The sequence below is a fragment of the Oryx dammah genome, unplaced genomic scaffold (genome assembly GCF_014754425.2).
Source record: "Oryx dammah isolate SB20612 unplaced genomic scaffold, SCBI_Odam_1.1 HiC_scaffold_16, whole genome shotgun sequence".
Taxonomy (NCBI): domain Eukaryota; kingdom Metazoa; phylum Chordata; class Mammalia; order Artiodactyla; family Bovidae; genus Oryx; species Oryx dammah.
This window is the reverse complement of record NW_024070200.1, coordinates 9,099,387-9,120,555: the sequence shown is the minus strand read 5'-3', so window position 1 is coordinate 9,120,555 and position 21,169 is coordinate 9,099,387. Positions and strand designations below refer to the sequence as shown.

The following is a 21,169-nucleotide window of genomic DNA, read 5'->3' as shown; positions in this document are numbered from 1 at the left end:
GAGAAAGACTGATTCAGTTCAGTTCAGTTCAGTTCAGTCGCTCAGTCATGTCCGACTCTTTGCGACCCCATGAATTGCAGCACGCCAGGCCTCCCTGTCCATCACCAACGCCCGGAGTTCACCCAGACTCATGTCCATCGAGTCAGTGATGCCATCCAGCCATCTCATCCTCTGTTGTCCCCCTTTCCTCCTGCCCTCAATCCCTCCCAGCATCAAAGTCTTTTCCAATGAGTCAACTCTTCGCATGAGGTGGCCAAAGTACTGGAGTTTCAGCTTCAGCATCATTCCTTCCAAAGAAATCCCAGGGTTGATCTCCTTCAGAATGGACTGGTTGGATCTCCTTGCAGTCCAAGGGACTCTCAAGAGTCTTCTCCAACACCACAGTTCAAAAGCATCAATTCTTTGGTGCTCAGCCTTCTTCACAGTCCAACTCTCACATCCATACATGACCACAGGAAAAACCATAGCCTTGACTAGACGGACCTTAGTCGGCAAAGTAATGTCTCTGCTTTTGAATATGCTATCTAGGTTGGTCATCACTTTTCTTCCAAGGAGTAAGTGTCTTTTAATTTCATGGCTGCAATCACCATCTGCAGTGATTTTGGAGCCCCCAAAAATAAAGTCTGACACTGTTTCCACTGTTTCCCCATCTATTTCCCATGGAGTGATGGGACCAGATGCCATGATCTTTGTTTTCTGAATGTTGAGCTTTAAGCCAACTTTTTCACTCTCCTCTTTTACTTTCATCAAGAGACTTTTTAGTTCCTCTTCACTTTCTGCCATAAGGGTGGTGTCATCTGTATATCTGAGGTTATTGATATTTCTCCTGGCAATCTTGATTCCAGCTTGTGTTTCTTCCAGTCCAGCGTATCTCATGATGTACTCTGCATATAAGTTAAATAAGCAGGGTGCCAATATACAGCCTTGATGTACTCCTTTTCCTATTTGGAACCAGTCCCTTAAAGGGTTAGTACAGGGAGCTGTTTTTTCTGTTTATATCAGTGTTTAAACTTTTCTTACCTTCCACATAGTAAACTAAGCCTCCCTTTCATCAGACTTCAAGGTGGGAAAGAAAACAAGCCCAGCTACTGACGAGGACCCCCATATCTTATTATCTGGACCCACACTCTCCTTGACCACACGGGTGAGCTGAGCACAGAGAGATTTGCCCAGGCTCTTTCCCAGGTTAGGAGCAGGTAGGGGGCTGGTCCCAGTCTGTCCATTGCTCACTCTGAGTGCAAATGGTGTTACCATTTGTAGATGGCAGACAAGAGAAGAAATATGCCCTGGGCTTCCCCAGGCTCCCTTGAGTCCACCTTTTCATTCATTCATTCATTCACTTGCTATTGCAGTACACTGAGCACCATAGGAACTCCAGGCCAGGTCGGGGAGGGCTGGGACACGGAGATGAACCAGACTCAGGAGCTCACAGCTGAGTAGGGAAGGACCCGGATAAAGTGATGGTTATAGAATAGGACTGGATATGCTCCAAACGCGGTCTGCAGTGGGCCTCCCGACGTCAAGAAGGGATCCTTGGAGAGAGGCTGCCAAGTATGCTGAACCTGAATGGATGAAGGGCAGTTGTCCAAGCTGGAAGGAGAGTGGGCAGATGTGCTGAGGTCAGAGAACCAAGGTGGGAGTTAAGGGGAGGGGGCTGTAGGACCAGAGTGAGAGGCGTGAGGGGGCGGCAGGGGATGGCTGCTGGGTTCGATCCTGACTCAGTTTTGAGTTCTTTGTTTTATTCACGGCCATATCCCTAGTGCCTAGGGTAGTGCCAGGCATGTTGTAGGTGTTCAGTAACTATTTTGAGTCTCAATTCTGTGTCTCTTAAAGGGGACAAGCACTTCTTTTGGCTGCTACTGCATCCCAGTACTTTCAAATAGGGTCTGGCACACAGAAGGTGCTCAATGAATATTTTTCAAGTGGCTGACAGGCTGGATGACAATATAGAGTTTGGCCCACACCTTGTACTTACTGATTAGCAGCTACGATTGTTATCTTCTTGGGTAGCTAGAGAAGTTACTGGTCATGTCATGACGGGTCTCATGTGCAGATCCAGCAATATCTGTCAGGAAAAGACAATGATAATGATGATGTAATAGAGGAGAAAACCTTTGTATTTCATTACACGTTAATCACTAAAGGGATGATGCCTATAAGCTTACATTATACCTAATGGCCCATCTCTGGGAACCCTGTCTCCCAGGTAATGAGCATTAAGCTAAAACAACTTTGTTTAGCTCACAGGAAACCTCTTGGCCAGGCCCACCTGTGAATAACTGCAGGAAGGAAAAAACTAGCACATCCTTTCTGGAGGCTGACCAGAACCAAGAAATGTTTGACTTTACTTTCTCCCCTCTTGGTATAAAAGAAGCCCAAATTCTGACTCAGGCAAGATGGTTCTTTGGGACATGAGTCCACCATCTTCTCAGTCTTCCAGCTTTCCAAATAAAGTAGCTATTCTTTGACCCAACAACCATGTCTCTGATGAGCAGTACAAACTTGGACTCAGTAATGGTAATAATAACAATTGTAAACCTTTGTTGAGCAGGTTAAATGCTTTACAAATGTTCTTTCTTCGATGGCTCTTTGGAACCCCCGGGGGTAAATTCACAGGTGTGTCCGAGCTGCCATCTGCCTTGAGTAGCATCTAATGAAGCACAGGCTGTTCTGTGGCTGCTTAGACTGGGTGTGGGCACATGAGCAGGAGTTTGTCCTCTGGAGAACTCTTGCCCAGCTTCTGCAGAGGACCTGACCTGGATGCTGGGTGTCTGTCCCTCGGACAGTGCTTCCCAGCTGATTTCCTGAGGCAGAGCTGGAGGCCACCTGGTCCGAACATCTCATCTTGGAGAGCAAGTTGCCAATTTTTACTTACTGGGGTCTGATTTAGGAGCTAAATGGGTTTTTGCAATTTTTTCATGAAGTTTCTCTGCGTGCTTGTGCTCACACTCAGTCACTCTTGACTCTTTGCGACCCTGTGGACTATAGCCTGCCTGGCTCCTCTGTCCATGGGATTCTCCGGCAAGAATACCGGAGTGGGTTGCCATGCCCTCCTTCAAGGAATCTTTCTGACCCAGGGATCAAACTTGCATCTCTCATGTCTCCTGCATTGCAGGCGGACTGTTTACCGCTGAGCCACTGCGGAAGCCCATCTCACGTATAAATAGTGTATATGTGTGGTTGAGACAATAAATATGAAACGAGCATCCATGTACTTATTGCATAGTCTTTGTGTGGTTTACAAGAGCTCCTTCCTGTACTGGCCTCTTCTTCCCCCTGAGACTTCAGCTGTCCCCAGACTCACCAGGATGCTTCATCGCCCCAGACTCACTGCATGCAGCCTTTCTCACATTCACCTTTTCTTTGCACCTGCCAATCTCCTAATGCCTAGTTTTCTTCTACGATGGGCTGAACTAGTCCTGCTAGCCATTCAGGTCTCAGCTTAGCTCCCTCCCATCTTCCTGGGAGAATTCCCTGCATGCCTCAGGTGAGTGGGGACTCCCCATTGTGTGTTCCCCGGTGCCCAGGGCTCACATCACCATAGTGATGTTTATGGCTCCCCCTCCCTGGGTCACGAGATGCCCGAGGGACCTGGTTTTCTATTGGCGGATGCTCTGTGGATGCTTGGAGGATACTGTTGGGAATCCTGGTCTATGGGTTCCCCAGGGGATGCTGTGTTTTAAGTGACCACTGAGATCTGTTCTCTAGGGAGATGTCAGTGGTTCTTTAATGCTCTGGCATCATCCACTGGATTTGTCATCCAGCGTTTCTGAATGTTCAGGCAAAAGCTCATCCTCGTTAAATAGAATGGAATGAAACTTCCTCCCTCCAACAATATAAAAATGTCCTTGAGATGGAAAAACACTGGGAATTACAGTTGAACCAGAGCCACTCCTGGGAAGGTGGTCAGCGAGTCCTGGAAAGAATTTGAATGAAATAGTCTTTCCCCTCCTTGTCTTGAATGAGTGGTAACTCTTAGCATGTCGGGGAGCACAGGTTTAGTCCCAAGACTGGCGAATTTCTGCTAGAATTAAAGGGTGCCGAAGTCAGGTCCATGTGGCCTGAGTATCTCTGGTGGAACAAAAACACTGTCAGAACTTTTAACATTTGGCATTCCCACACGCAGCCACACCCCTTTCCCAGCTCAAATTCCAGCCTCCTCCCCACTTCCTTCCCCCAGCAGAGAGGTACTGTCACAGAGAAGGCTGCCTGCTTTGTCCTTTTCACTCGTATAGTGAATTTTCTAAGGCTCTTAGAAAGACAGAAGCACGTGGAGTCTTCATGGTTTTATTTACGCATATATGTGATTTGAATAAGAGGGAATATAAACAACGTGTGTTCAGTCACTCATTCGGGTCTGATTCTTTGTGACCCCATGGACTGCAGCACTCCAAGCTGTCCCATCCTTTGCTATCTCCTGGAGTTTGCTCAGATTCATGTCTGTTGAGTCGATGATGCTATCCAACCATCTCATCCTCTGCTGCCCACTTCTCCTTTTGCCTTCAATCTTTCCCAGCATCAGGGTCTTTTCCAGTGAGTCAGCTCTTCACATCTAAAATAACATAATCAACTACATGACAGAAAATTTCAAAATATTCTCCCCCCAGGCATTTTTCTCCTGTTCTAGTGAGGCTTTAAAACTATTATTTGGAATCCTAAGTAGGACTGAATTGCAATATCTTATGGGTTTTTTTTCCCCCATCTCGTAGCTGGGGCATCTGCCTTTAGGCCACTTGGTCTTTTGATCCTCATTTTAAACTGCTGCGCAATGTTTCATAATCCTGTGAGTTTTTTTTTTTTTTCATTCCCTGTTTGCTGTTGATTGCCAAGTGGCAGCTGAAGGAAGATGTGTGACTTACTAAGCAGCTCTGAGGAACTGGGTGTAGAGAAGGGGACCCTGCAAGTGAATTGGGGTCGCCTAGGACACCAGGACCCAGTGTGGGTCCCTAGGACTGCTTCTCTCAGCCGTGTCCTCCTCTGGCAAGGTCACTGGCATGGTAGACCTAGAGATCTTAGCTGGACTTCACAGCATCTTACAAAAAAGATAGAGAAATATGCATAGAAGGGGAAAGCAAACAATAGAAGTCAAATGACTTGTGATGCTACGAACACGTTAGCATTACCCTGGAAATCTGGTCAAAAATTGGGACGTGAGTCGTCTGGACAACAGCGTGGGGGGTGTGCATGTCCAGTTTGTGGACAATTTGAAGCTGGAGGAGAAGGACTGGGTAGGTAGAAGGGGTCCTCTGGAAGCTGAGACGGCCTCACGGGGTAGCTCCATGGGCAGAAGTCAGCCTGCTGAAATGTAACCGAGTCAGAATACTCAGTCCTGGCTTTGGCTTCCAAACACTCACTTCGCTCGGACTGGGAGTGGTCCACGTGGCTCTGTAGCATGACGATTCCATAGCGTGGTGTGGTGACCCCAAAGCCAGTGTGGTTCTGGGCAGCGTTGGTGGGTGTGCTGCCCCAGAAGGATGGAGGGGATAGCCCTGCCCCACCAGGCTGGGAAGACCTTTCCTGGAGTACTGTTTTCCTCGTAAATGCTGTGATTTTGGAATGGGTCTTTCCAGGTGCAGGATCGTGATTAGGCGAGACTGCACAAACCAGTTAGGGGTGGTCGGTGTTTAGCTGGAGGAAAGGAGGCTCATGGGGCCACGAGAACAAGTGCCATCACCATCCACATCATCTTCATTAATCTCAGTAGTTCAGTTCACAGCCATTCTATTTAGCCCTACAAGCTGAGTATTAAGCCGCACCTTACAGATTAGGAAATTGAGTCTGAGAGAGGTGAAGCCGCTTGCCCAACTCACACAGCTGGGAAACCACAGAGCCGAGATAGGATGTCAGATGCATCTGAGGGCTGCATTGTCATTTCTTCCCACTGAATATCACTTTCTCAAAACCTGAGGCATTGTTACCTCGCACAATCACCTTGGTCTTTTTTTTTTTTTTTGTATGGGATATAGCCAATTAACAATGCTATGATGGTTTCAGGTGAACAGCAAGGAAACTCAGGCATACATACACATGTATCCATTCTCCCCAGACTCCCCTCCCGTCCAGGCTGCCACATAACATTGAGCAGAGTTCCATAACATCACCTTGGTCTTTGAAGAGAGGGTGCCCCTCCTGGTTACAGAGCACAGGAATCCCCCTGAAATTTACACATATATATTTACATAGCACTCAATACTTCTAGTCTTTAGAACCCTGTGGATCTTTTTTTTTTTAAGTTGTTTTAATGAATTCTAAATTTGTTTTTATTATAAGCTTTGTTTCATTAGTAAGTATTCAGCTGAAATAATTACTCATTAATTAATTGTATTAATTATTGGATGAATATCAAAAGTCTATTTAGAAAATGTATTGTGTAAAGAACAAGCATCCCTGTACCCACCTCCCCACTTAAGAAATATTACCAGTACTTCAGGGGTCCCCAATCCCATCCACTCCCCTTCTCTACTTGGTAGTAATCACTCCCCTGGCCTTTTGGTTTATTATTCTCTTGCTTTTCTTTGTAATTTTATCCCTGATAGATCAGCTGGTAAAGAATCCGCCTGCCATGCAGGAGACCTGGGTTCGATCCCTGGGTTGGGAATGAATGAAATCAGTCATGTCCGACTCTTTGCAACCCCATGGACTGTAGCCTACCAGGCTCCTCCATCCATGGGATTCTCCAGGCAAGAATCCTGGAGTGGGTTGCCATTTCCTTCTCCAGGAGATCTTCCTGACCCAGGGATTGAACCCAGTTCTCCCGCATTGTAGGCAGATGCTTTACCGTCTGAGCCACCAGGGAAGGAATATCGCCTGGAGAAAGGAAAGGCTACCCACTCCAGTATTCTGGCCTGGAGAATTCCATGGACTGTATAGTCCATGGGGTCCCAAAGACTTGGACATGGCTCAGTGACTTTCACTCACTCACTCTTATCTCTAAACAACTTGTTCAGTTTCCCCTGTTTCTGAACTTCATATAGATGGGAATATCCTTTATGCAGTCTTTGGTGGCTTACTTTTTAAATCTATGTTGTAGCAATTTATTTTTGCAGGCTGCAGCATTTCACTCCTTTTCTTGCCATATAGAATATATGACAGGCAACTGTGGATGGACAGTTGTGTTGTTCCCAACATGGTGCGAACACTGACATTGCTGTCTGTCAGCATTCTTGGCTGCTCTGGACATTGGTGCAGGTGTACCCAGGTATGTGCCCACAGGTGGGATGCTGGGTCACCAGGGTCTGAGTATACTCATCTTTACAAGATGATAGCATCCTACCTTACAAAGTGACAGGGACCAAGTTGTACTTCTGCGTGTGCTCAGCCACTCCCACAGGTCTGACTCTTTGCAACCCCACGGACGTAGCCCATCAGGCTCCTCTGTCCATGGAATTCTCCAGGCAGGAATACTGGAGTGGGTTGCTGTTTCCTTCTCCAGGGGATCTTCCCAGCTCAGCAATCGAACCCGTGTCTCTTGCGTCTCCTGCCTTGACAGGAGGATCTTTACCACTGAACCATCTGGAAAGCCCCAGTACTCCCGAAGCTGGTCAACAAGCCTCCCTGTTGCTTTACAGCCTTTGTCAGTGTTGAATGGTTTTCTCTGATTTTTTTACCTCTTGTCCATCATGGCTGTTGGGTAGTAACTCACTGTATTTTATTAATTTTTTTTCTCATTGTATTTTAATTTGCGTTTCTCTGATTACTGAGGTTTAGCTTTTCGGTGCTTACTTACTGTTTTGAGAAGTGCCTGAACATGGTTTTTGCCCAGTTTTCTGCTGTGAGTTTTATCATTTTCTTACTGGCATGACACTAACATGATATGTATGATATACAGTGTATATAGTATGTATATGTAGACACATAGTACATACACACATGTGTGTGTGTGTATATATATATATCCCAGATTATGGCTTAACTTTATGACATTTTTTAAATAAACAGAGGTATTAAACTTAATGCTTTTGAATTTATTACTATTTTTCTTTATAGTTTGAACTTTTATGTCTCAATAAGGTATCCTCTGCCTCCAGGTCATAAAGATATTCACTTATATTGTCTTATAAAAGTTCTTAAGTTTTCCTTTTTGCAGTTGTCTGTAATCCCTCTGGAACTGGTGGAATTTGGTTTGATTTTTTTCTATATGGTTACCCAATTATTCCAGCACTGTTTATCCAGAAGCCCATTTTCCCCAGTGATGAGCAGTGTCCATATATGTGTGGCTGTTTCTGTTCTTTGGACTTATTTTTCTAGGGGTTAACTCCTGAAGCTGTATAATAATTCATGATATCTTATAAGGCAAGTTCCTTTTCCTTATTTTTCCTTAATAAATAATTTGCCTATTATTATCTCTCTGCACTTTGATATACATTTTAGAATCAGCCTGCTAGGTAGCACCAAAGACCCTGTAGAAATTTTGTCTGTAGTAGCTCTGTATATAGATCAACCTTAGGTAGAACTCCTGTTTTCTAGATATTGACTCTCACCCTCCTTGAAGATGGTGTGCCTTCCTTCTTATGGAGGTGCAACTTTATGTCTGTAAACTTTTCTTTTTAGAGAATTTTACATATTTTTGTTAGATTGATTTCTAGGTAATTTATATTTCCACTGCTGTTGCAAATGCTCTCTTTTTGAGATAAACCTCTTTATTGAGATAAAATCCACAAACCACCGCATTCACCTTTTCAAAGTGTACGATTCAGAGTTGTGCAGCCATCGCCAAAATCTAAGTCTAGAACATTCTTATCATGCCCCCCAAAATGCCTTTCTCATTAACAGCTAACTCTCACTCCCCTTGCCCCACTCCAGCCCCTGGCAGGTAGGAATGAGTGAGGGAGTGAATAAATGGACTTATGCCTATGCAGCTGGCTTCATGTCAGAAGTTGCCTAGTCCCCAACTTTCCTTTCTGTTTTATTTTGGTTCTGTTTTCCCCTCCCATCTCTGTTATTGGTCTCGTTTTCAGCTAATCTCCCAACCTCTTTCATTCTCCTCCACTCCCTGGCCAGACAGCTTTTCCCAAGAAAAACCGTGTTCCAATCACTTCTCTCCGAGGAAACCCTCAGTGGCTCCCTTGGGAATCCGGCTGCACTCCCAGCGCGATTTCTCTGGGGAGATTCAGGCTGATGACTCAAGCCCCTTGGAGGCAGACTTTGGGAATGCAGCTCTTGGGAGTCGGAGAAGGCCTCTTCTGGGCTCTCGGTTTGCTGCAGAGACCTCAGAAAGTAAACACAGTCGACCTGATTATTCTCCTCCACTTCCTCCTGAGTCAGAGCTGTCTTGGGTTAACTCAGGGAAGAGGCTAAATTAAGCCTTGAAACCAAGCAGCCTCCATGACTGGCACTTTGTTTTGCTTGAGTGACCGCAATGATGGGGATTGGGTTGTAAGGGCAGCACTAATTGTGTCTCTTTAGACCGACCTTGGTGGTCTTTTCCCTGCCCTGCAGAGACAGGGGTGGCCAGATTCACTCCCCGCCCCCTGCTCCCCCAACCTGCAGCACCCACTCACACAGTCCTTCAGTGCACTTTCCCCAAATGCCTGGTCCATTCCAAGCCCTGTGCTTGGTGTTGGAGTTTCAAAAGCTTGCTCTCAGGGCTTGAAGTCTGGCTAAGGGAACTACAAAAAACAAGAGACCCATGAAAGAGATAACCGGTGCTTGGGTAGATGTCTGTCCAGGGCAGAGAAGGGAATGGATGTCCCTTTGCCTTCTTGTGACCCTCATGCAAAGGCCATGGAATCACCAAGATAAAACAAGGGGCCAACCTCACACTCAGAAACAAGTGAGTGGATACAACCACTTATACCTTATACCCTAGCAGTTCTTCTCTTAGGTGGATGGAGCCGATAGGAAATGGCACAGATTTACATCAAAAGAAAACATTGCAAACAAACATTGACTCTAGTTAATACATGTAAACTGCAGTATTTAAAGGGAAGTATTTAAATGGATGATATTTCCCTGGAGAAGGAAATGGCAACCCACTCCTATATTCTTGCCTGTAAAATCCCATGGACAGAGGTGCCTGGTGGGCCATAGTCCATGGGGTTGCAAAGAGTCAGGCATGACTGAGCGCCTGACACAGATAATGATATTTGCAGGTTACTTTGAAATGCACCCCCAAAAGATGGCTGGATAAGATGCAGGGATAGGTATCTGAGAAAACAAACGCTGTTGTTCAATAAGTCATGTCTGACTCTTTGCAACCCCATGGACTGCAGCGCGCCAGGCTCCCCTGTCCTTCACTATCTCCTGGAGTTTTCTCATGCTCATGTCCATCAAGTCGATGATGCCATCCAACCATCTCATCCTCTGTCGTCCCCTTCTCCTGCCCTCAATCTTTCCCAGCATCAGTCTTCTCCAGTGAGTCAGCTCTTCACATCAGGTGGCCAGAGTATTGGGGCTTCAGCTTCAGCATCAGTCCTTCCAATGAATACTCAGGTTTGGTTTCCTTTAGGATTGACTGGTTTGATCTCCTTGCAGTCCAAGGGACTCTCAGAAGCTTCTCCACCACCACAATGTGAAAGCATGAGTTCCTCGGTGCTCAGCCTTCCATATGGTTCAACTGAAACATTCATACATGACTACTGGAAAGATGATGTGTGCACGCAGTCATCTCCGACTCTTTGCAACCCCATGGACTATAGCCAGCCAGGCTCCTCTGTCCATGGAATTTTCCAGGCAAGAATACTGGAGTGGGTTGCTATTTCCTACTCCAGGGGATCTTCCCAACCTAGGGATCAAAACCACATCTCCAGCGTCTCCTGCATTGACAGGCAGATTCTTTACCACTGCAAAAACCCATAACTTTTTGACTATGAACCTTTGTCAACAAAGTGATATCTCTGTATTTTTAATACACTGTCTAGGTTTCTTATCACTTTCCTTCTTCCAAGGAGCAAGTGTCTTTTAATTTCATGGCTGCAGTCGCTGTTGACAGTGATTATGGAGCCCAAGAAAGTAAAATCTGTCACCACTTCTACTTTTTCCTCTTCTGTTTGCCATGAAGTGAGGGGACCAGATGCCATGATCTTCATTTTTTGAATGTTGAGTTTTAAATGAATTTTTTCACTCCCCTTTTTGATTTTCATCAGGAGACTCCTTAGTTCCTCTTTGCTTTCTGCCAATAGGGTGGTATCATCTGTGTATCTGAGGTTGTTGATATTTCTTTTGGTGATCTTGACTCCAGCTTGTGATTTATCCAGACTGGCATTTCACATGATGTATTCTGCATATAAGTTAAATAAGCAGGATGACAGTATACAGCCTTGTCTTACTCTTTTCCCAATTTTGAACCAGTCCATTGTTCCATGTCCGGTTCTAACTGTTGCTTCTTGACCTGCATACAGGCTTCTCAGGAGGGAGGTAAGGTGGTCTGGTACTTCCATCTTTTAAAGATTTTCCACAGTGTGTTGTGATCCATACATTCAAAGGCTTTTAGCGTAGTCAGTGAAACAGAAGTAGATGGCTTTCTGGAACTCCCTTGATTTCTCCATGGTCCAGCAAATGTTGGCATTTTTATCTCTGGTTCCTCTGCCTCTTTGAAACCCAGCTTGTACACTGGGAAGTTCTCAGTTCATGTACTGCTGAAGGCTGGCTTGAAAGATTTTGAGCATACCCTTGCTATCATTTGAAATGACTGCAATTGTACAGTAGTTCGAGCATTCTTTGGCATTGCCCTTCTTTGGGATTGGAATGAACACTGACCTTTTCCAGTCCTGTGGCCACTGCTGAGTTTTCCACATTTGCTGATATATTGAGTGTAGCACTCGAACAGCATCATCTTTTGTATTTTAAATGGCTCAGCTGAAATCCCATCATCTCCACTAGTTTTGTTCGTAGTGATGCTTCCTGAGGGCCACTTGACTTTACACTCCAGGATGTCTGGCTCTAGGTGAGTGAATAAAAGCAAGTATCAGTTCAGTTCAGTCACTCAGTTGTGTCCAACTCTTTGTGACCCCGTGAATCGCAGCATGCAAGGCCTCCCTGTCCATCACCAACGCCCGGAGTTCATTCAGACTCATATCCATCGAGTCCGTGATGCCATCCAGCCATCTCATCCTTTGTCGTCCCCTTCTCCTCCTGCCCCCAATCCCTCCCAGCATCAAAGTCTTTTCCAATGAGTCAACTCTTCGCATGAGGTGGCCAAAGTACTGGAGTTTCAGCTTCAGCATCATTCCTTCCAAAGAAATCCCAGGGTTGATCTCCTTCAGAATGGACTAGTTGGATCTCCTTGCAGTCCAAGGGACTCTCAAGAGTCTTCTCCAACACCACAGTTCAAAAGCATCAATTCTTGAGCGCTCAGCCTTCTTCACAGTCCAAGTCTCACATCCATACATGACCACAGGAAAAACCATAGCCTTGACTAGACGGACCTTAGTCATCAAGTAATGTCTCTGCTTTTGAATATGCTATCTAGGTTGGTCATCACTTTTCTTCCAAGGAGTAAGCGTCTTTTAATTTCATGGCTGCAGTCACCATCTGCAGTGATTTTGGAGCCCCCCAAAATGAAGTCTGACACTGTTTCCACTGTTTCCCCACCTATTTCCCATGAAGTGATGGGACCGGATGCCGTGATCTTCGCTTTCTGAATGTTGAGTTTTAAGCCAACTTTTTCACTCTCCTCTTTCACTTTCATCAAGAGGCTTTTTAGTTCCTCTTCACTTTCTGCCATAAGGGTGGTGTCATCTGCATATCTGAGGTTATTGATATTTCTCCTGGCAATCTTTGATTCCAGCTTGTGTTTCTTCCAGTCCAGCGTTTCTCATGATGTACTCTGCATATAAGTTAAATAAGCAGGGTGACAGTATATAGCCTTGACATACTCCTTTTCCTATTTGGATCCAGTCTGTTGTTCCATGTCCAGTTCTAACTGTTGCTTCCTGACCTGCATACAGATTTCTCAAGAGACAGGTTAGGTGGTCTGGTATTCCCATCTCTTTCAGAATTTTCCACAGTTTATTGTGATCCACACAGTCATAGTAACAGGCTAATAGTGGCATTTAGTTGCTGAGTGTATGGGTGCTCAGTGTAATTTTTTTTTTTCTGTATGTGAAAATTTTCATTTAAAACATTGGGGAATGTTTTAAACGAATGTTCAGAATAGCATAATGACCTCAAACTGAAAGCAACTCAAATGCCCATCAGCAGTAAAATAAATGCATACATAGTGGGCCTGTTTATATAATGGAGTACTGTTCACAATGAGAATGAACGCGCTAAGCTACACACAACATAACGTTGAAGGGGGAAAGACTCAAAAGAGGACATCCTGTATGGTTCTGTTTCCATAAAATCCGTAAACAGGCAAAACTACCTGCTGCTGCTGCTGCTAAGTCACTTCAGTTGTGTCCGACTCTGTGTGACCCCATAGATGGCAGCCAACCAGGCTCCTCCGTCCCTGGGATTCTCCAGGCAAGAACACTGGAGTGGGTTGCCATTTCCTTCTCCAAAACTAGCCTAGGATGTTAGAAATCAAGGTAACGGTTTTCAAGAAGAAGGAAGAAAAGGATTGAATGGAATAGGGAGCCTCCTGGGGTAATTGAAGGTTCTGTTTATTGATGTTGGTGGCAGCTAACAGGTGTGAACACTCATCAAGTATGTTTAAAGTCTGTGCACCTTTCTGTTTGTGTATTACACATCATTAAAAAAAAAAAACTATACTGGGAAGAAAAAGAAAGAAAACCAAACATATCCAGCCTAGAAGCTTTGCCTAGCTAAAGCTACTTTTTTTCATTTAAGAAGCAATTTTAATTAGAAATTACATTCTGTATACAGGTGTTATTCCAATAAGTTTCATCCCATTGGCTAGGACAGAGTGGATAGCTCTGAAATGATGGAAGTCTTGCCCTGACCACTTTAGGGTGGTAGGAACCCACTCTGAGTCTGTGAAGTAAACCAAAGTTGTGAAGGGAATGAGACTTCCCTTTAAGGCACACATTTGTTCATTTGTGCACACGTGCCTGTTGCATCAGTTCCCTTGGTCTTCAGTGTGTGTCTTTCCTTCACACAGAAATCTGTCCACCTAGACTGTGTCCTGAATCCAGACTAGATTCCCAAGGTGTGACCTGGCCCTTGCAGGGGTTCATGTGCCCAGAGGAAGGAAGAGGCGTGCAGGCGTTTCACCTGGCAGCCACCCTCTCTGCCTACCTGGAGTCCTTTTTGTGATTCTTCTAATATGTTTGTCCTGAGATATCCTTTGACCCCTGAACTGACTTGTTAAGAGTTCTTCAGAGAAGCAGAATCAATGAGAGAGAGACAGAGATAGATAGATAGATAGATAAAGGTTTGTTTTAAGAAATTGGCTCATATCGTTCATGTGCTAAGTCACTTCAGTCATGTCCAACTCTGGGTGATGCTCTGGACCACCAGGCTCCTCTGTCCATGCGATTCTCCAGGCAAGAATACTGGAGAGGGTTGCCATGCCCTCCTCCAGGAGATCTTCCTGTCCTGCGCCTGTTCCGTCTAACCTGCATTGGCAGGCAGGTTCTTTACCCCTAGTGCCACCTGGGAAGCCCCATGTCGTTATAGAGACCCCCAAGTCTTGGGATCTGCAGAGTGAGTCAGCAACCAGGAGACTCAGGAGAGCTGATGGTTTCATTTCAGTCTGAAGGCTGGCAGGCTCAATACCCAAGAAGAGCCTAGGTTTCCATCTGGATGCAAAAGTAGAAAACAGCTGATATCCCAGCTCAAAGGCAGTCGGGCAGGAAGAGTTCCTTCTCACTCAGCCCTTTTTGGCTATTCAGGCCTTCAACTGCTTAGATGAGGCCCACCCACACTGGGGAAGGCACCTTTGCTTTGCTCAGTCTACCGATTCCAATGTCAATCTCATCCAGCAACCACCCTCACAGACACACCCAGAATCATGTTTGAAAAATGTCTGGGCACCCCAGGATCCAGGAATCAGTCAGGTTGACAGAAAATTAATTGTCACCACTCTGGAGCCTGAAAAGCCTGCTAGCTCGAAAAGACACAGCTCTGTAATAGAAGAGGCTCAGCCAGGGGCCCTGGCCTGGTCCCTGTCCCATCTCATCAAGTAGGACAGGCTGTTGCTGTTGCCATCTCATACACATTAGTCATTTTCACCCCCCACGTTGTTTGTTAGTCATCAGTGGAAAAGAAGGCTTCAGCTGCCCACCAGGCCCCCTGAATGGTCATATTTATGATTTTAAAGACTAAATAGAAATGTCTTAGTTATTGCAAAATACATCATATATGTCAGGCAATCTCTGAAACCGTTGAAAGGATAAAAATAAAAAACGAACCTCCACATGCTTCCCGCACAGCCTCACAAATGGAAAATGACCAGTATATTGAAGGTCTTTGCTGCTCCTCCGAGGGGATTCCCACTCTGTCCTTTCCTGTAAGTAGCCACTCTCCTGAATTCTGTTGGTCATTCTCTTGCATTTTACAAACACCAAAGTGTGTGTCGCTAAGTATACTTGTTTGATGTGCCCTGTCTGAGTCTTTATGAATTGACACGTGCTGTGGGTATTCTCTGCACCATGCTTCTTCGTACAAGATGGGGCCTCATCCCCACCGTTGCGTGTAGCCGCTGAGCGTTCATTTCCCTTCCGTGTCATATTCTTTGGTGTGGACGCGTCCATCGTAGGAGCCACATGTCCGTTTCTTCAACTCTTGATGCCTGTTTGGGTAACTTCTGGTCCTCTGCCTTCCCAGCTGAAGCTCACAGGAGCATTCCTGTCACCGTCTCCAGCTTCACAGGTACAAGGATTTCTCTTAGATGAACATCCAGGAGGTCAGGTGCTCAGCCCAGCTGGGGACTATCTCTTTGCTTCTCTGGGTAATGCCAGGGAACTTTCTAGAATGATTTTACCAGTGTGTGTTCCCGCTGGCGGTGATGTGGGTTTCTTATGATGCTGTCCCCCTCCCCCCTCTCCATCCTCTCTGATCTCAGTAAATTGCCCTCCCTAGGTTCAGTCACCCTTGTTCACAGGGTGGCCAGTGTTTACAGCACACTGTGACCATGATGCCCTCCTGCCCGCTTCATGCACATGCAGGACTGCACTTGTCCAGGGTGGGGTTGACTGTGCAGCTGTCTGTCTCTGCTTCAAGGAAAATGACTAAAGCAAAATCCCAGTAGAATGGGTGGTGGCCAAGCTGAACCCCAGGGCTGAGCTCCTTATGCCAGTATCACAGTCTTCATCCTTGAAAGTGATCAGCCATGCTCTGCCATTTCTCCATGGCCAAAGAGCAGTGCGTCCCAAGGTTTTCTCCATGAGAGACTTTTCGGGCCCACCCAAGACCTAGTCCCCAGACATGAAATCACTCCCCCACCCGGTCTGCCAGGCTTTGGAGAGGATGCTTATAAACTGTCATTTTTTTGTGCTGCCTCTTTCCAATTGCAGATTAGTCTGGGGAGGAAGATAAAGACATTTGCCACCAAGATGGTAATCACGAGTGGAAATGACGAAGACAGAGGAGGCCAGGAAAAAGAGAGTAAAGAAGAGAGTGTCTTGGCGATGCTGGGGATTATTGGGACCATTCTGAACCTGATCGTCATCATATTTGTATACATCTACACCACTCTGTGAATGGCCCAGTGGGTCCTCAGGCCTCAGGATGGCCAAAAGACAGGAGGAGTCCTGTGTGTTGGCAGATCGGTGACCAGACACTGCGCCAACAAGCAGCCTTGACCGACACATACCGACCACCCAATCAGATGCACCTTCGAACTTGATAAAGGGTCACCCAAATCAACCAATCCTGCTGCAAGGAGCAGACACTAAAGCACAATGAATCCACCAAAACTCATTCACACAGCAAGGAACTCAACATCGTTGGCAGGGGACCCGAAAGGATGCTTGGAAAACCGCCCTTTGACACCATCAGGGAGTGGATGGGTGCAAAGATGGGTTATCCCAGGTCACTAACGGATGTCACGTGTTCAAAAAGAGGAACAAGGGTGGACGAAGCTCATAGCAGACACAGCTCTCGGCCTGTCTCCCAGGACACATATTTCCTCCTAACTCGATGAACTGTTTGGTACCAAAAAACCACAGGGACAATCCTTGACAAGCATCCCATTCATCAAAAGTGTCTAACTATTTGATACTGGGGAGATAACTTATTTTTTCTTTTTTTCATTGGCTTGATGTGTGTATCTGTTCATATCAAGGTTTATAAATATATATTTTTAATAAATGTGCTCTATTTTTTAGCATGAACCAAATATTTGGAGAAGCGCTCCTGGATCCATACAGCTTTCCTTGGTTTTACCTGCTGTATCTACCTTAGACTGCAGTTGTTCTGTTGTGTAATCGCTCTAGTCCTCGTTCTCTTATCTGGAATCGTTTCCCTCTCATGCTTTTCGATCTGGAGGACATTTTCCCGTAAGACCAGCTGTGGTCTTGGTTGGTGCATGTTTTAAGATTGTCCACTGAGCGACTTTTTGTTGTTATACCGGAGATGTAAAACGGTTGGGGGCATGTGGAGTTTGGATGTACCGTATCCTTACTGAGAATTATGCATGAACAGGGCTGAGTGATATAGATCAGCTTAAAAAAAATTTTTTTTTGCAAGGAATACCATGGAGGAAGGGCACGGCTACATCTGTGGATCAACTATAGGATGGAGTATTCAGCTTCTCATTGGCAGCGTTATTTCATTCTTGTGACCATTTGTCGATGAGATTTGATTTTAATGGCCACATGCCATGAAAGATGGGTGGGAAGGACAAGGTGGGGAAAGCTCAGCGTTAGGTGCGTAATTCCTGTAGTGAGCCTCCTGGGAGCCTTTGCAAAGTAGGTGGGGTGTAGATGACACTTGGACTCTCTCGCTGTAAGAGCTCACCTGGCTGTTTGAGGCTGGGAGCACACCCCTGCAACAAGTGACTTTTCAAGAGCACTAGAAGGGGGTGCACCGGTCACCCTAAAAGATTGCTACATTTCTTCAAGCTCCTGGTTTACACCCACATGAAGCTACTTCCTCCCTGGCAGGGGCGGTTGAATCAGGATGAATGCGCCCTGTTCTCCTAACTGCCTGAGATGGGCCTTTCACTGGCTGCAGCGGCATGGCCTTATAAAGAGGGTAGTGTTCCTTCTGCCAGCGCCAGCCTTGCCTGTGGGCAAAAGGAGCAGCAGGCTGCCTAGGTGGAGTCAAATGATGTCCAGGAGGTCACCGCCACGTCTCTCCCTCCTGATGTCGTGGTGTCTGAAATTTCACCTATAGAGTCACTTCTTGGACTGTGTTAAAGACCAGGCTCTTTTTAAAGCAGATGCCCCGAGCACCTGGCCCTCATCAGGAGTCTTCTCTTCCCCACCAGAAGGAATGGAAGTCGATGTGTGTTCAGGACATACTGTGTGCTAGGCGCCGTGCCAGACCCTGTATTCCTTCAGTCATTGAATGCTCACAGGAAATGAGCTGGAGAGTCTCTGTCCCACATCATAGAGGAAGAAAGGGAAACTCAGATGGGGAAACTTCCCTGAGGTCAGGTAGCTGGTAGTGGTGAGTCAGAACGCAAATTCTCAGAGCTGTCTGATTCCCTAGCCTGCTGAGGGTCATCAAATGCTGGGCAAAGAGGGAATGGAGAGGCAGGGACTGGCCAGGAAAGGGCCCGCGGGGCTGGATGCACACCCATGGTTTGCCGAGGGCCAGCTCTGCTCCCTGCCCTCCTTCCCTCCTAAGAATAAATAACCCCTGGGAACCCCTTGCATCCTGGCACAACGCTGGCCATGTGAGGACTTGAGGAGGGAGGTCAGGAGGAGACTGCTTAGAAATATAATGGACTGTTGCGGGAGGGAGCCATCTCACGGGTTCCGTGTGGTTCTAGAAAGACTGTGAGAATTCTGAACAGTAAACAGAGTAAACAATAAAGGTGCAATGGAAAAAAAAAAAATCTACCGATGTCCTTTTTCCCTCCTGAAGCGTCCTGGTATTTTTAAACCTTCACATCATTCCTTTACCTATATATATTTTTGTTTTATTTTATTTTAGATTTTTTTTTGATGTGGACCATTTTTGAAGTTTTTTGAATTTGTTACAGTGTTGTTTCTGTTTTACCTTTGCTTGTTTTCCTATTTTCTGTTTTTTTTGTTTGTTTGTTTGTTTATTTGGGAATCCTAACTCCCCAACCAGGATTGAACTCACACCCCGTGGATTGGAAGGTGAAGTCTTAACCACTGGACCACCAGGGATGTCCTGATTTTTTTTTTTTTTTTTTATGCAGACAAAACTGAATGGGACTCTGTTCCAATGAAACTGTTTTGTTTGAACTGTGGAAACCCTGGTGATTTCTCAAGTGCACTAATTTGAAATTTATTGAGGGGAAAAACTGCCTTTCTGATCCTCTCAACAGCTCCCCGATGGTCCTTCTACACTGTCCTAATCCACAGCCTGGAAATAAAGCTGCCCGTTCAATGACTGCCAACCCGAGTGGCAGCGCTCTCTCCTGTAGAGAGTCTTTCATTTCTGCCCTCATTTAGCAAAGCCCAAGAACACAGACTGGGCAAACTCATAGTTTCCTCCATGATCTCAAGGCGTCTCGTGGGGATGTGATGGGCAGGCAGCTGGTGGCCCTGGGGCTTAGTATGCCGAGCCCAGCCTTGGCACGAATAGCAGCAACCCAAATGACCAGCCCGAGGGCTGAGACTTCCCACCCATCTTAAGGGACCCTCACAACAGCCCGTGAAATGTCCGTGCCTACCCCGTCTCACAAGATGAAGTGTGTGTGTGTTCACTCACTCAGTTGTGTCCAACACTTTGCAACCCCACAAACTGCAGCCCTCCAGGCTCCTCTGTCCATGGGATTTCCCAGGCAAGAATACTGGAGTGGGTTGCCATGCCTTCCTCCATGGGGTCTTCCCTACCCAAAGATCAAACCCACATCCCCTGCATTGGCAGCCTGACTCTTTACCACTGAAGGCTTCCTGGGAAGCCCTGGCAGATGAGGAGAAAGGCTCAAAAAGGCTGATCGACTTTTCCAGGGTCACACAGCTCGAAACCAGCAGAATCATACCTGTCTCACCTCTGTGCTATCCACAGACCTTGAGGGGCCCAGGCTGTGGGTCTGAGCTCTGCTGGAGTCTTTGGACCAGTCCAGTCACGTCACACAGCTTCCCACTACACCTGCCTCTCCCAGGTCATAACACAACTGGTCTGGCCACCAGGTCTGAATCGATACCTTTGACTTCTACCCTAGAAAGCAACTCGGAAAGCCTGGGTTCTGGCAGGGGAGGGCCAGGCACCCATGGCAGTGTGCCCCTGGTGGTTTGGGGCTGCAAAGTGCTTACCGATGGCCAGAAACGGCTTGGGCCTGACTTTCAATCTGCCTTATATGATCGATATGACCAGCTCTGTGAGCCTCAATTTTCCTCATCTGTCAACAGGGGGTGCTAATAACCCCCAAGTCTCATCAGGAGTTTTAACCTCATTTTTATTGATACAGAAACTGTGGCCCGGAAAGGTGAGTTGACTTAGCAAAGGTTTCCTGGTGGCTCAGATGGTAAAGAATCTGTCTGCAATGTGAGAGACCCGAGTTCAATCCCTGAATTGGGAAGATCCCCTGGAGAAGAGAATGGCCACTCACTCCAGTATTCTTGCCTGGAGAATTCCATAGAGAGGAGACTGGCAGGTTCCACGGGGTCTCCAAGAGTCGACTGAGCAAATAACAATTTCACTTTGACTAGGGGACCATGGCGTCATGTGGCCAGGGGTCCAGAAGCTGCTGCCTTCACCTTTGCAGCCAAAGAATGTCACTTAAACCCACATGTCATTGTTCATGTGTGTGTGTGTGTGCTAAGTCGCTTCAGTTGTGTCTGATTCTGTGACCCCATGGACTGTAGCCCTCCAGCTTCCTTTGTCCATGGGATTCTCCAGGCAAGAATACTGGAGTGGGTTGCCATGACCTCCTCCAGGGGATCTTCCCAACCCAGGGATCGAACCCATGTCTCTTATGTCTCCTGCATTAGCAGACAGGTTCTTTACCATTAGTGCCACCTGGGAAGCCCCTGGATATGAGTACCATTTACTAAAGAAACACTGGATCAAAACTTACATTCACATTGCTTCTAACAAACACCTATGTGCATCTAATGTGGGAGCAGTTCTTATCTGTCTCTTTCTCTCCCACAGTCCCCTCTCGCTCTCCTCCTCTCTCTCCTTCTTTCCCGTCCTCTGTTCATTTCCCATCCCTGTCTCCCTCAAAGCCCCAGGGCCCCAG

At 46.4% G+C, this 21,169-nt stretch overlaps 1 long non-coding RNA gene across 1 annotated transcript in view; it reads left to right on the top strand.

Annotated features, from left to right (window-relative positions):
• The window catches only part of LOC120875308, a 54,599-nt gene extending 35,752 nt beyond the window's left edge, over nt 1-18,847 (top strand). Inside the window, exon 2 of the long non-coding RNA XR_005723943.1 lies at nt 16,359-18,847. This is a non-coding gene — a long non-coding RNA (uncharacterized LOC120875308). The remainder of the gene's footprint in view (nt 1-16,358) is intronic.
• Nucleotides 18,848-21,169: the final 2,322 nt, after the last annotated feature.